This window comes from Coffea arabica, chromosome 4c (genome assembly GCF_036785885.1).
Source record: "Coffea arabica cultivar ET-39 chromosome 4c, Coffea Arabica ET-39 HiFi, whole genome shotgun sequence".
NCBI lineage: Eukaryota > Viridiplantae > Streptophyta > Magnoliopsida > Gentianales > Rubiaceae > Coffea > Coffea arabica.
In genome coordinates this window covers 32,620,377-32,635,048 of record NC_092316.1, presented here as the reverse complement: position 1 = coordinate 32,635,048, position 14,672 = coordinate 32,620,377, and the positions used below count along the sequence as shown (strand labels likewise).

The 14,672-nt window shown below is 37.8% G+C and overlaps 1 long non-coding RNA gene across 1 annotated transcript; it reads left to right on the top strand.

Annotated features, from left to right (window-relative positions):
• Nucleotides 1-1,069: 1,069 nt before the first annotated feature.
• On the top strand, nt 1,070-9,771 carry LOC140005342 (uncharacterized). The gene is made up of 2 exons (XR_011813165.1): nt 1,070-1,679; nt 8,503-9,771. It is a non-coding gene; the product is annotated as an uncharacterized lncRNA (long non-coding RNA).
• Nucleotides 9,772-14,672: the final 4,901 nt, after the last annotated feature.

Genomic DNA, 14,672 nt, shown 5'->3' with positions numbered 1-14,672 from the left:
CCTCTTCTCCCAGAAGGAACTGAATATGAGACAACGGCGATGGATGGAATTCTTGGAAGATTACGACTGTACGATCAATTACCATCCGGAAAAGGCAAATGTGGTAGCAGATGCCTTGAGTCGTAAAGTGCAAGTGGCAGGGCTAATGATTAAGGAGTGGGATTTACTAGAATCCGTGTGCGAGTGGAAACCCTGTCTTGGGAGTCATAAGGTAATATTTAGCAATGTAAGTGTAGACACCAAATTTTGAATAATTTTATGTAGCATCTATTTCATGATTTTCATTTTAGATTGCTTGCATTTTAGTTCGTTATTGTGTTTTGCACTATTAGTTGTTATGATATTTTAGTTTTATTCATTTTCGCCCTTTTAGTTGACCTATTTCATTTGCTATTTATTCTTATTTACTTTTAGTTTTAGTTTTTAGTTTTAGCTTTTAAGTTTAAGATTAGCATAGAGTTTTTTAGAAAAAAAAAAGAAAAGAAAACATCAAAAATATGTTTTAGTCATTTTGTTTTTATTCAATGCTTTCTCGAAGGAAAAATGAAAATGAAAAATTATAAAAAAAAAAAGAGGAGAAAAGAGAAAATTAAAGAAAAGAGGAAAAAGAAGAAAAATTAAAAAATAGGCTTTAGTTGGATTGGAAAAATGAAAAAAAAAAAGAGAAAAAAAGGAAAATTTGTTCACAAAAATATGTTTATTTCTTTAAATTCAATCTTTGGGCACTTTAGTTATTTTTATTAAGTTATTTTGAGAAAAAGAAAATAATGAAAAATTGAAAAATTAATTAAAAATGGCCATTTTTGTTTAGTTTTTTGTTTAAAATTATTTTTTTTTTGTTTTGTTTTGTTTTGTTATTATTATTATTACCTGGTTTATGTAATTTTGTTATTATTTATATTTTATTTTATCATTTCTGTAATTGTCAAGTTGTTAAAAAAAAAAAAAAAAACCGCACCATGCACGCTGCAATTTTTTGGCAGCGTGCAAAGGACAATCTCAAGAGCCATCGGATGGCTGGATGGAAAGGGAAGGATAAGCTCTTCATCCTCACCATCCGAGAGAGGGTTTACGGATTGGAGCTCATATAAAAAGGAACAAGAATCAGCAGCCGCAAGAGGAGGGGAGATAGAGAGCACGGCTGGAAAAATTCTGAGGCAAAACAGAAATCAGAGAGAATAGGCATCAAGGATGGCTGCAAAACTTAAGGAAAAACAGAGGAAGGAAATGGAGGAGCTGGGTTTCGGGCAGACAAAGGAGAAGAAATAAGAAAGGGGGAGGAAAAGAGTGGAACGGCAAAAAGAAAAGGAGAAGAAAGAGAGAGGCGACGGACAGCAAAGAAAAACAAGAGAGCTAACGGCTGAGTGAGTAAAAGGGAGAGCTTTGAGAGTTTTGGAAGGAGGTGACGGCTGAAATCTGGAAAAAGAAAGGAAAGCCAGAGAAAGGAGTGGACGGCTGGTGAGGAAGAAGGCTAGAGTTTTGAGAGAGTTGGGCTGTGAGGAACAGAAAACTGGAGAGCTTTCGGGCAGAGTAAGGAACCGTGAGTGAAGGAAAGCCAGACAGAGAGAAACTAGAACAAGGAGAAGAGGATCTGCGGCCCATTGCCCTCAGATTGTGGTGGATTCCAGTCAGTTACTCCAAAGTCCTATCAAAATCCAGTTCTTGTAGCAGCAAAACAGGTAATCCTCAACCTCTTCCCGTATGAAAAATCCAGTTCTTGCATGATTGTGTTTTGGCCGAGAGAAAATGGTTAAAGTTTCCAACTTTGGTTGGTGGTTCGTCTTAGGTTGAGTTTTGGGTTGCAAGACTAGATTTTTCTTGTAAGTTAGTGTCATAGATTCTCATTTTAAGTATTGCTGCTGTCCATGTGAGGAACAAGAACCAAACCAGAAAATGGAGTGCTTCTTCGGCAAGTTGAATTTCTGACTTTTAATTCGTTGATTTCCTTTTTCGTTCTGTGAGTTTGTAAGCTGTTTTTGGGTAGTTATAGGTATAAAATGCATGTTTTGTATGTTTGGGGGCTGAAACACTTGAATTAAGATCAAATGCTTGCTGAAAATGATCATTTCAGGTTGCTGAACCACCTTTGCACACATATTTTTCCAGAATTTTTTGCATGGCTTCAGTCTGGTTTTTGTTCGTCTGGATTGGGGTGGTTGTATAGTTACTTGCGTAGTTTAAAGCTGTGATGTTGGGGTTGAAGGGTATCTAATCAAAGTCGTGTGTTTGAATTGGAAATTTGAGTTAGGAAACAAAAAAAAATGCAGCAGGCTTCACTTTTGGCTGCTGAATTTTTTCGAGTGTTTGAATTACTTAGTTTGCTGGTTATTTGGAATATTTTGAGAGGTGTTTAACGTGGTTTTGAGTGAAGTTGATTTGAAGTTTTAAATGAACTTGGTTTTGCCGAAAGTTTACATGCAAGGATAGAAAGTCATGGCTGAAAATTGCAGAAGCCAAATCCGCAAGTCTGTTGAAAGGTTCAAGCAGTTTGCATGTTTTTCCATGCTCATGGTTCATTGTACCATGGCATTTATGTGTGTTTTGAAGTAATGATTTTGTTAGGTGAAAGGTTTGGTTAAAGATGAGGTGCTAAAGTCCAAAGTTTGTGTTTGAAAATGCAGCAAATTAGTACAGAAGCCTAAGCTGCCACAATTTTTCTGTGATGTTTTCTTCTCTGTGTTTGATTTGTTGAGTTTTCCTACTTAACCTGCATGCCTAATCTTATGTTTGAATGGAAGAAAAGAAGGTTTGGTGTTGAGTTTGCATTCTTTGAATCACAGGAAATGTAAACTAGCTTGAATGTTGGCCAAGTAAAATAGATTTCCCTAAAAATTCTGAATGGTGGGTGAGTTGTCTTGAACCAATCTGAATCATGAGTTGGTTTCTCATTCCAGATTTCTCTTTGTTTTTTTTTATGCATAAAAGGTGTTTTTAAGAATGAGTTTGCAACCTTTAGCGAGTGCTAGGAAGCTGGATTTTCTTCTTGGTTAAAATCTTTTCTCTTGCCGCATAAGGCTGCTGAAGTTCCAAAGTCTCGGCTGACTCTCTTTGGCTGCAGAAATGTTTCCTAAGCTTTGCATGAAGTCACCTGAACTGTTCAGATTTTGCATGTCTGTTGGCTGACCTTTGGTGTTAAATTTATAAGTTTCATGATGCAAAATGAGTGGAATGTATGGTAGTTTTTTTTGTTTGGATTTAATTGAGTTTGAAAGCTGTTAATGCCGAATTGAGGGAAGCTTTCATCAGAATTCTTGTTGCAGGCAATGTTTACGTAGCTTTGCATGGTTTTGCATGAAACTATTTTTGAAAATTTCACTTTAACCCCCCAAGTCTCCCCTTGTTCTACTATGACCCACAAATTTGAGAAAGCTAATCAATTGGGTCCCTGTGATTTTTGTAGCAATGCATTATGGCCCAATTACATTCCAATGTCTTGCAATTAGGTTCTAAGGTGTTTGCATTTGAATCATTAATTGATCTTTATTATTTTTGGGACCTTTGAAGCTCTTTGATGATTCATTTTGACGTTGATTGTGATTGATTAGTGGTCGTTATTGGGTCCTAGAAATGCAAGTTTAAACCATTCATGGACTTTCATTCACTCTTGGATTCTTGAGATATGATGTTTGCTTGGATTTTAATTTTTACTTGGGGACCTTTGAGTTTTTAAATGCTTCAATTAAGTTCAAATGATTTGAGTAGTGCTTGCATTTGGGTTTTTAGTAGATGTTATGCTTGGGGATTGGATGATCATGCTTTTTGCCTTGGTCTTTAAGTAGTTTTGACTTCATTGAGTTGCAATTGAGGGAAAGTTTGATGTTTGGTGGATTCAAATTGTTTAGTTTATATCTTATCATTAAATTGGTGCATTAATCTTTTGTTTTTGGTGATTTTAGCCTAAATTAGTCTTTTCTTGGGTGACTCTAGCCAAGTTGAGTTTGTTTACTTCCTTAGTATCACCAACGGGGCGGTATAATCTCTTTTACCCCTTTTGTTTCTCTCCTATGTGGACTAATGTGCTAATTGAAATTTGCATGTCTACTTGCTTTCCTAGCCTCTCCTTATTTCCTTTCAGTTATTTCATTTACTTTTGATTTTTATTAATGGGGTATGTGTACACCTCTTGGCTTGTAATAGATAGGGCGTAGCAAGTAATTTGGTCCATTTTTCCTTTCCCTTTTGTTTTAGTTAGCAAATGTAATGGTTGCATGCCTATGTGTTATATGTTAAATGCTTTATTAGGATTTTGCATCTAGTCAAGCATGCTAAGTGTTATGTGCTACGTGTTTATAAGTGATTCGCATGTCTACTCGCTTTTTATAGTGTGGATGAATGGAATGGATGAATGTACGTCACCACACTAGTCCAACGCTAGTTGTGGCTTCTTTTATCGTTTCCACTAGTCCAACGCTAGTCGGAATTCATAGGAGGGGCTAGTCCAATGCTAGACCCAATAGGTTTTTTTTTTCCTTTTTCATGAAGTGCATGATCACCACATATCACGCATTTTTCCTTAGTTTATCATTTGGTATGTTCCTCAAACCCCTTCCCCTTCACTTTAGGACTTGCATCTCATGCTAGTTAGGGTTCATTTGCGTGAAAATCCCCTCTTGATAAGGGAAACGAGCGAGTGTGGCTACTCGATAGCCTTAGCACGCTAGTTTCGCCTTCTAATCAAAGGGAAAATCGAAGTCGAAAAGTTAGGAGTCAACCCCCGTACCCGACTTGTTGCATTCCTCTAGGGTCATACTTTCATTTTTATCACCTACATACTCTTTTAACCACATTTTTTCACATTTCTCAAAACCATCCTTTCTCACTACATTTTTCCTATCACGTGCTCATTTTCACCTCACAAATGGAATTCCACTTTACCTTATATATCTATTATTCTATTTTCACACACTTGCACACAAGAAACACTCAAATTTTATACAATTTCACACATGCACCTTTTTATACATTCGCACACTTGCACTTACATTTCTTGCATCTTTCATACACTTTCACACTTGCACACTTGAATTTGAACTCTCACTTGGATTAATCGACCTCTATGAGGTTTTCCTTTGTTGGCCGCCACAATTCATGTGGTTTTGGACCAAAAGCCTCACAAGAGACATCGTAGAATTTAGGATTGCATTTTCCTTTCCGTTTTGCATTCATATAGTCATATCCAACGTGCGATACATACATTGGGTAGAAGATTAGGAAAGGTAAGGTTAAGTCGCGCAACTAGCCTTGGCTAGGTCAAAGGGGTGCCTTGGATTCTATCCTTGCCTTCCCCTTTGTCAAACGTGACTCCCGAACCTTTTTCTTTGGCTTACGTGGACTAGGAGTCGTTTTAAAAGGGTTTTACTACTTTGTCTTTAAAAATTTATTTTTCAGGTGACTCGGTACACCTTAATCATTACCAAGTGGCGACTCCAATTTCTCATTCAAAAACCCTTTTTAAAACACTATTTTGGGTCAAATCGTCGCTTTTTCAAGTCCCATATTAGACCCATATCTTTTTCAACTCACAAAAATCATTTTCCAATCACAATTGAATCAAACACATCTTTCTCAAACCATTTTTATTTATTTATTTTTCTTATCAAAAAATGGGGCGCGACAGTAAGGGTGACCTCCACTCTACTGGAACGTATAAAAGAGGCGCAAGGCAAGGATTTGATGGTACAGAAGTGGAGAGAGAAAGTGGAAAAGGGAGAAACAACGGACTTCAATCTGAGTCCTGAGGGTATGTTGCAATATCGAGATCGAATAGTGGTACCAAAGGAGGAATCGTTGAAAGCAGAAATTTTGGAGGAAGCTCATAGGTCCAAGTATACAATCCATCCGGGCAGCAGCAAGATGTATCAAGACCTAAAAGGAACCTATTGGTGGGACAACATGAAGAGGGAAATCGTTCAATACGTGCAGAAATGTCTCATTTGCCAGCAAGAGAAGGCAGAGCATCAAAAACCATCGGGTTTGTTACAACCCTTGGAGATACCCGAGTGGAAGTGGGAAAACATCACCATGGACTTCGTTTCAAGTTTACCGAGGACGCAAAGAGGAAACGATGCCGTTTGGGTGATCGTTGATCGATTAACCAAGTCGGCCCATTTCTTGCCGGTAAACATGAAGTATTCAATGGACAAATTGACCCGATTGTACATGGATGAAATTGTAAGGCTACACGGAGTGCCTGTGAGCATCGTCTCTGATCGGGATCCACGATTTGTATCACGGTTTTGGCAGAAGTTTCAAGAAACCCTGGGGACGAAACTCAATTTGAGCACTACCTATCACCCTCAGACGGATGGCCAGTCGGAACGGACGATTCAGACTCTTGAGGATATGCTACGAACCTGTATTCTGGACTTTAGAGGCAATTGGGGTCAGCACATGACCTTGGTAGAATTTGCGTACAACAATAGCTTCCATTCGTCAATTCAAATGGCTCCGTATGAAGCTCTCTACGGACGCAAGTGCCGCTCACCGATTTATTGGGATGAAGTAGGTGAAAAGAAAGCACTGAATCCGGCAACCATTCCATGGATGGAAGAGGCTCAGGAAAAGGTCAAGTTGATACGACAACGACTTCAAACCGCCCAAAGTCGTCAAAAGAGCTACGCGGATAACCGAAGAAAAGATTTGGAATTTGAAGTTGGAGATTATGTATTTCTCAAAATCACACCCTTACGAAGTCTTACAACGGGCAAAGGAAAGAAACTTCAACCGCGGTACGTCGGACCCTATAAGATCCTTCAAAGGGTTGGAGTGGTCGCGTATCGATTGGAACTACCATCCAGTCTATCTCGAATCCACGACGTATTTCACGTCTCGATGCTAAAGAAGTACCATCCTGACCCATCTCATGTTTTACAACCGGAGGATATCGAAGTAGATGAATCACTGGCCTATGAAGAGAAACCGGTTCAAGTACTCGATCGAAAAATCAAAGAGCTCCGAAACAAACGGATTCCACTAGTGAAGGTGCTATGGAGAAACCACGGAGTTGAGGAAGCCACCTGGGAGATGGAAGAGGAAATGCGAAAGAAATACCCAAACCTTTTCGGGAATTAAGGTGAGAAATTTCGAGGACGAAATTCTTTTAAGGGGGGGAGAGTGTGAGAACCCGTAAAACCCTAATTATTTTTCTAGGGTTTATTTCCCCTTAATTGCATGTTTTCTGCATTTTCTGGCTTAGAGATATTTTCTTAGTGGATTTTATGAGCAATTATAGTTTTAAGATGATTTTTCTAGCATTGGGGAAATTTTAGGAAATTAAGAGTAAATAGTGGACGTGGGACCCACTAGTGCGAAAAGTTCGGAAAAATTCGGCCGATAAGGTTAAGTTTCGGATACTGTTTAAAATTTATCGGGTGTTAAGAGATAAGTAGTGTGTGTGAAGTGATTGATGTGAGAGAGAAAAGAAAGATAAGAATGCATTTATGAAGGTGACAAGTGTCACCTTCTTATTGGATGCCTTTTAAGAATTACTATTCACAATTTTGACTTTTTTGACCAAAGGTTAAATATCCAAAAATTGCACAAAATTCACCATTTTTCTCCTCCTTATGGCCGGCCCTCTCTAAGCAAGAAGAAAGACAAAACTCTTCAACATTCTAGCAAACTTCTAGCTCAAATCAACTAAATCACTTGCTTAACTTGGTTTTCACTCCATTAAATTTTTCCTTCTAGTGCTAGTAAGTTGTTTGGTGAACTTTGTTTGAAGGACTAAGGTGCACAACATCTTTCTCTCTCTTGGTTTGTGGTAAGTGAAGCTTGAAACATCCTACTACACCTAATGATGCTTATTGTAGACACCAAATTTTAAATAATTTTGTATGTTGCATCTAATTCATGATTTTTGTTGCAGATTGTCTGCATTCTAGTTCGTTATTGTTTGTTTCTCATTTTTAGTGGTTATTTTATTTTAGTTCATTTTTGGCCCTTTTAGTTGATCTATTTCATTTGTCATTTATTCTTGTTTGTCTTTTTAGTTTTATTTACTTTTAGTTTTAGTTTTAGTTTTAGTTTTTAAATTTTAAGATTAGCATAGAGTTGCTAGAGAAAAAAGGAAAACATTCAAAAAATATATGTTTTAGTCATTTTTGTTTTTATTTAATGCTTTCTTGATAAAAAAAAAGATTATGAAAATCATGAAAAAAAAAGAAAAAAAACAGGCAAAAACATTCAAAAAATAGGTTTTTTTTTTTTGGGAAAAACAATGGAAAAGAAAGAAAAAGAAAGAAAAAAGAAATTTGCTCACAAAGTATGTTTATTTCTTTTAAATTCAACTTTTTGGCATTTTATTTTATTAAGTTATTTTGAAAAAAGTGAAAAAATGAGAAAAATGAAAAAAATGGAAAGTTGCGTTTTTGTTGTTTCTAGTTTATTTTTATCTAATGTTAATTAAGTTGTTTTTGTTATTAATTATTATTGTTATCATTTTTTGTTGTTTAATTAATTAATTTTTTTCAAAAAAAAAATAAATAAATAAATTTACCGCAGCATGCACGCTGCAATTTTTTGCAGCGTGCAAGGCACAACCTCAATAGACATCGGATGGCTGGATGGAAAGGGAAGGACAAGCCTTCATCCTCACCATTGGGGTGAGGGTTTAGGAACCTTGGAGTTCCATATAAAAGGGAAGAGAAGGCTCAGCCGTGAAGGGAGAGGAAGAAAATTTGGAGCTGACGGCTAAGAGAAAACTAGAGAGAACTGGAGTTGGAGGTGGAGTGAAAGAAAGGCTGAGAGAGTGAAAAAGGAGAGATCGAGAGAGGAGCATACGGAGGAGAGAGAAAGAGTGAACGGCAAAAGTAAAAAGAGAGGTTTTTCATCAAGAAAAAGGGGTACGGCTGTAGAAAATTTCAAGGAAGCTGCGGAGCTTGAAAGGTGACGGTTGAGAATAGAACAGAGAGAGAGGAGAGAGATTTCTGGGTTGACATCTGAACCAATAGAAAGGGACGACGGCTACAAAAGAAAAGATTGAAATCTGGAAGCAAGGAGGGGAAACGCAGCGAGAGAAGATTGAAAAGAGAGGGTTTTCAAAATTCGGCTGAGGAAGAAAGCTTTGGATAGGAGAAGATCCAGCTGTCGCAGTAGCAAAAACAGGTAACCCTTGATCCATTTCTGGTCATATTGCTTTCTATATGAAGATCATGAGGATAGCTAAAAAATTTGAAGAAAGCTTTTGACTTTGTGTGATTTATATCTGAGTTTGGGGTGGGGGGTTGATATTTTACATATGGGTGTTTTGGCCGAGAGAAGATGGTTAAAGTTTCCAACTTTGGTTGGTGGTTTAGGTTGAATTTTGAGTTGCAAGTCTAGATTTTTCTTGTAAGTTAGTGTCATAGATTCTTATTTTGAGTATTGCTGCTGTCCATGTGAGGAACAAGAACCAAACCAGAAAAATGGCGTGCTTCTTCGGCAAGTTGAATTTCTGACTTTTAATTCATTGATTTCCCTTTTCGTTCTGTGAGTTTGTATGCTGTTTTTGGGTAGTTATAGGTATAAAATGCATGTTTTGTATGTTTGGGGGCTGAAATACCTGAATTGAGATCCAATGCTTGCTGGGTAATGAATGAAATCTGCTTGTTGGTTTTGCTAGATTCCTGTGTTGCACGCATGCTTTCCAGAATCCTTCTGTGATATTTTTCTGAGTTGCCTGCTTGTTTGGATCATGGTGGTGGTGTAGTTAGTGGCTTGGTTTAGGATTGTGATGTTGAGTTTAAAAACATCTAATCAAAGTTGAGATAAAAATCTGAATCTGTAGGAAAATTGCAGCAGCTTTCAAAAGTCAAATGTTTGCATGTTTTTCCAAATTTTTTTTTTATATAATATTTTGCTAAAGTTTTTTTAGCCTGTTTAGATGCTCAACTTCTTGATTTGGTTGCTTAGTTTAAAGTTTTGATGTTTGGTGGATCAAGTTTTGATCAAAGTTGTATTAGATTCTGAAGTTCATGTTCGAAGATGAAATGCAGCAGGCTTGCACCTTTGACTGCCGAAGTTCTTTTGGTGTTGTTTGAAATGTTTGCTTTGTCCGTTGTGAAAGTGTTGGGAAGCTTAGCAATAGGAGCCAGCAGGTTGCTTGGCCTGTGGTTGTCAAAATAAAAAATCTTGTTGCGGTTTCCTTTCCTTCTTTTGTTACTGATCAAAACAGATTTGCTGTCTTAATCTTGCAAACAAGTTTTATGTTTTGATTTGGGTCAATAATTTATGGGTTGATGATCTTGTTTGTTTGATGAAATGGAGGTAGTTGCACCTGGAAATTACTGAAGTTTTTGAAAACAAAAGGGCCGCAAGCTTCATTCTCTATGTTTAGTTGCTGAAGTTCTCAAACTTTGGCTGGCTGCTGAAAATCTGTTTTGAAGCCATGCGTTCCTTGATGCAAAATGAAAGGATTGTGTGTTTGTTTGCTGGGATCTAATGTTATTTGAAAGCTGATTTTGGTGAAGTGATGGTTGCAGAAGCTCTTTGTCTACGTAGCTTGCATGAAGATTGCATGAATATTTTCCAGAAAAATTACAGTCCAACCCCCCAAGTTTTCCTTTGCTTCACTATGACCCAACAAATAGAATAATTCCTTCAATTGGATCCCTGTGATTTTTGCAGCAATGCATTATGGCCCAATTACATTCCATGTTCTTGCAATTAGGTCCTAAGGTGTTTGCATTTGAATCATTAATTGATCTTTATTATTTTGGGGACCTTTGAAGCTCTTTGATGATTCATTTTGACGTTGATTGTGATTGATTAGTGGTCATTATTGGGTCCTAGAAATGCAAGTTTAAACCATTCATGGACCTTCATTCACTATTGGATTCTTGAGATATAATGTTTGCTTGGACTTTATTTTTTTACTTGGGGACCTTTGAGTTTTTTAAATGCTTCAATTAGGTTCAAATGATTTGAGTAGTGCTTGCATTTGGGTCTTAGTAGATGTTATGTTTGGAGGTTGGATGATCATGCCTTTGCTTGGTCTTTAATTAGCTTTTTACTTCATTAAGTTGCAATTGGGGGAAAATTTGATGATTTGGTGGATTCCAATTGTTTTGTTTATATCTTATAACTAAATTGGTGCGTTAATCCTTTGCTTTGAATGGTTTTAGCACATGTTATCCCGTTAGTTGGTGACTAGCCCAGTTTAAGTCTCGTCCATTTAACACTACAAAAGGGAGCGGTATAATTCCTTTTATCTTTTTTTGTTTCTCTTATGTGACTCAACGTGCTAAGTGAATTGCATGTCTACTTTGCTTTCTTAGCTTTTCTTTAATTCCTTTTACTTATGTCATTTACTTTTTGTTTTCATTAAGTTATTCTTTTAATGGGGTATGTGTACACCTCTTGGCTTGTAATAGATAGGGCTGTGGCGAGCAATTTGGTCCATTTTCCCCTTCCCTTTTTGTTTTAGTTAGTGAATGTAATAGGTTCATTAGTTTGGTTGCATGCCTACGTGTTAAGTGTTTAATCGCTTTATTAGGTCCTTGCATCTAGTCAAGCATGCTAAGTGTTATGTGCTACGTGTTTATAAGTGATTCGCATGTCTACTCGCTTTTTTATAGTGTGGATGAATGGAATGGATGAATGTACGTCACCACACTAGTCCAACGCTAGTTGTGGCTTCTTTTATCGTTTCCACTAGTCCAACGCTAGTCGGAATTCATAGAATGGGCTAGTCCAACGCTAGACCCTTAGGGTTTTTCCCTTGTTAGTACATCATTTGCTTGTTCACCACATATCACGCATTTTCCTTAGTTTTATCATTTGACATGAGCCTCGAACCCCTTTTCCCCTCACTTTAGGTTTTGCATCTCATGCTAGCTATAGGGTTCATTTTGCTTGAGTGTCCCCTTCCGATAAGGAAAACGAGCGAGTGTGGCTACTCGATAGCCTTAGCACGCTAGTTTTGCCTTCTAATCAAAGGGAAAATAGAAGTCGAAAAGTTAGGAGTCAACCCCCGTACCCGACTTGTTGCATTCCCCTAGGGTCATACTTTCATTTTTATCACCTACATACTCTTTTAACCACATTTTTCACATTTCTCAAATCATACTTTCTCACTACATTTTTCCTATCACGTGATCATTTTCACCTCACAAATGGAATTCCACTTTACCTTATATATCTATTATTCTATTTTCACACACTTGCACACAAAAAACACTTGAATTTTATACAATTTCACACATGCACCTTTTTATACATTCGCACACTTGCACTTACATTTCTTACATCTTTCATATACTTTCACACTTGCACACTTGAATTTGAACTCTCACTTGCATTAATCGACCTCTATGAGGTTTTCCTTTGTTGGCCGCCACAATTCATGTGGTTTGGGACCAAAAGCCTCACAAGAGACATCGTAGAATTTAGGATTGCATTTTCCTTTCCGTTTTGCATTCATATAGTCATATCCAACGTGCGATACATACATTGGGTAGAAGATTAGGAAAGGTAAGGTTAAGTCGCGCAACTAGCCTTGGCTAGGTCAAAGGGGTGCCTTGGATTCTATCCTTGCCTTCCCCTTTGTCAAACGTGACTCCCGAACCTTTTTCTTTGGCTTACGTGGACTAGGAGTCGTTTTTAAAAGGGTTTTACTACTTTGTCTTTAAAAATATATTTTTAGGTGACTTGGTACATCTTAATCATTACCAAGTGGCGACTCCAATTTCTCATTCAAAACCCTTTTTAAAAACTATTTTTTGGGTCAAATCGTCGCTTTCTTCAAGTCCCATATTAGACCCATATCTTTTTCAACTCACAAAAATCATTTTCCAATCAAAATTGAATCACAAAAACATCTTTCTCAAACCATTTATTTTTATTTATCAAAAAATGGGGCGCGACAGTTGGCGACTCCACTGGGGACTTCCTAAGTGGGTCCAAGCATTTTTGACTTAACCATTTGTTTCCTTTTTCTACCCTTTCTATGCATGGCATGTGGATATTAGGATGGCATTTTTCATTTTTAGGACCTTTTGTCTTATATACGTAATCAAACCAATCCCTCGACTCACGAATGTATGTTTGAATGAATGTTTATTTGTTATCTCGCGCTTGCATTGCATTTTGGGAGGTATGGGTCACCCTAGAGCCTCGCGTTGGTTCTTGACCCTTCCCCTCCAAACGAGCACTAGCATACGAGCATACGCTTTACTTCTTTTATCCCTTTTATTTTTCTTTAGTGGCTTGTCACGCCACTCTACCCTACTAGGATTAGGAGACCCACTTGAACATGTGATCACGACACGATGTGTGCGTAGCATGATCCAATGGGTCACTCAATCTTCCGCTTTAAGCTATGGGTTGATAGCCTTTAGCTTTTAGTCGAAGGTTGGGGATTTTGATAGATTCACTCAAACACGTAGCCGTGACACGATGTGTGCGTAGCGGTGTTTGGGGAATCGCTCGAGCCACCGACAAAGAACCTTGGGATTGATGACCCTTGGTTTCTAAGTCTGAAGGCTCGGGGGCCTATAACCTATCGAGTCTAGATGCATTAGTAAACCAAGCCTCATGCATCCATATTAGAATTGCCTAGGGTAGAGTCGGTCTTATCCTAAACTAGGGACACTATTCACGAGGGGAGGGGTCCCAACCCTCTTTCCTTATTTATCTTTATTGCCTTTTATATTATCTAATTGTCCAAATGTGTTATGTGATTATGTGTTGAGCTCACGTTTCCTTGTCTTTTGTCTTTTGCATTCACAAACATTAAGAGATAAAAGGTCTGGCATGACCTTCTTTTAGGACCTACCCTTGTAGATAGGCTATTGCACGTTTGACAAATTATGATTTATTTTGTTCATAAATTCATAATGCCATACCATTTTAGGCCTACCCTGGCAAAATAAAGGGTTCCTTAGGTCACGTTTCATTTCAAATTGCATATTTTATTGTTTTAATAAAATGGCATCATGCATAAACCCTAGAAAGGGAACGCCACGTAGGGAATCCCGTTTTAGGAATAAAACCAACCTTTTTGTGTCCCATGGGTATTTAACCCTTCAAGAGACTGCACGTTTAAGTTATCGCATAACTGGAGGAATGAGACTCGTAGGTAAGGTAATTGACAAACTACCTTCTTCATTATCAGATGGCTTGCCCTCGCCGCATCTACCAATTGTTAATACCGTCAACTGAGGTTCAACAATGGCCCACCTTCATGTTACCTAGTGAACTGAATCAAGTAGCCCAATTTTTAGGATCAATTGGAGACTTTAAGCAGATCAAATCCAACAATTATTTGGTAGAGGCTTTAGTTCATCTTTGGGACCCCGAGTGTACTGCTTTTAGAATAGGCAATAGGCAAATGACTATAACACTCGAAGAAGTAGCTGGCCTCCTTGGTTTACCCACACGTGGAACTGCCTTGGTGTTTCCATTTGCTTCCGACAAGGCCGAATTTTGTCAAATTATAGGATTGAAAGAGTTCGTGCTACGAGGGTCAGATCAGGGCGTCGCCGTGAATATTCTGTTTGAACGATTTGCGCCACGCGATGGATTCGAGAGGCATGTGACGGATTTTGTGTTCACTTCCAAAGCCGTATGGGAGCGCAAGAGGCTACTAGTATATGGGGTAGTTATGGCTGGGACCTATCTCTTTCCGCGAAAAGATCAAAAGATAGCCTTTAAATCAGCAAAAATTGTGAATGACCTTTTCTTAGGAATTCAGG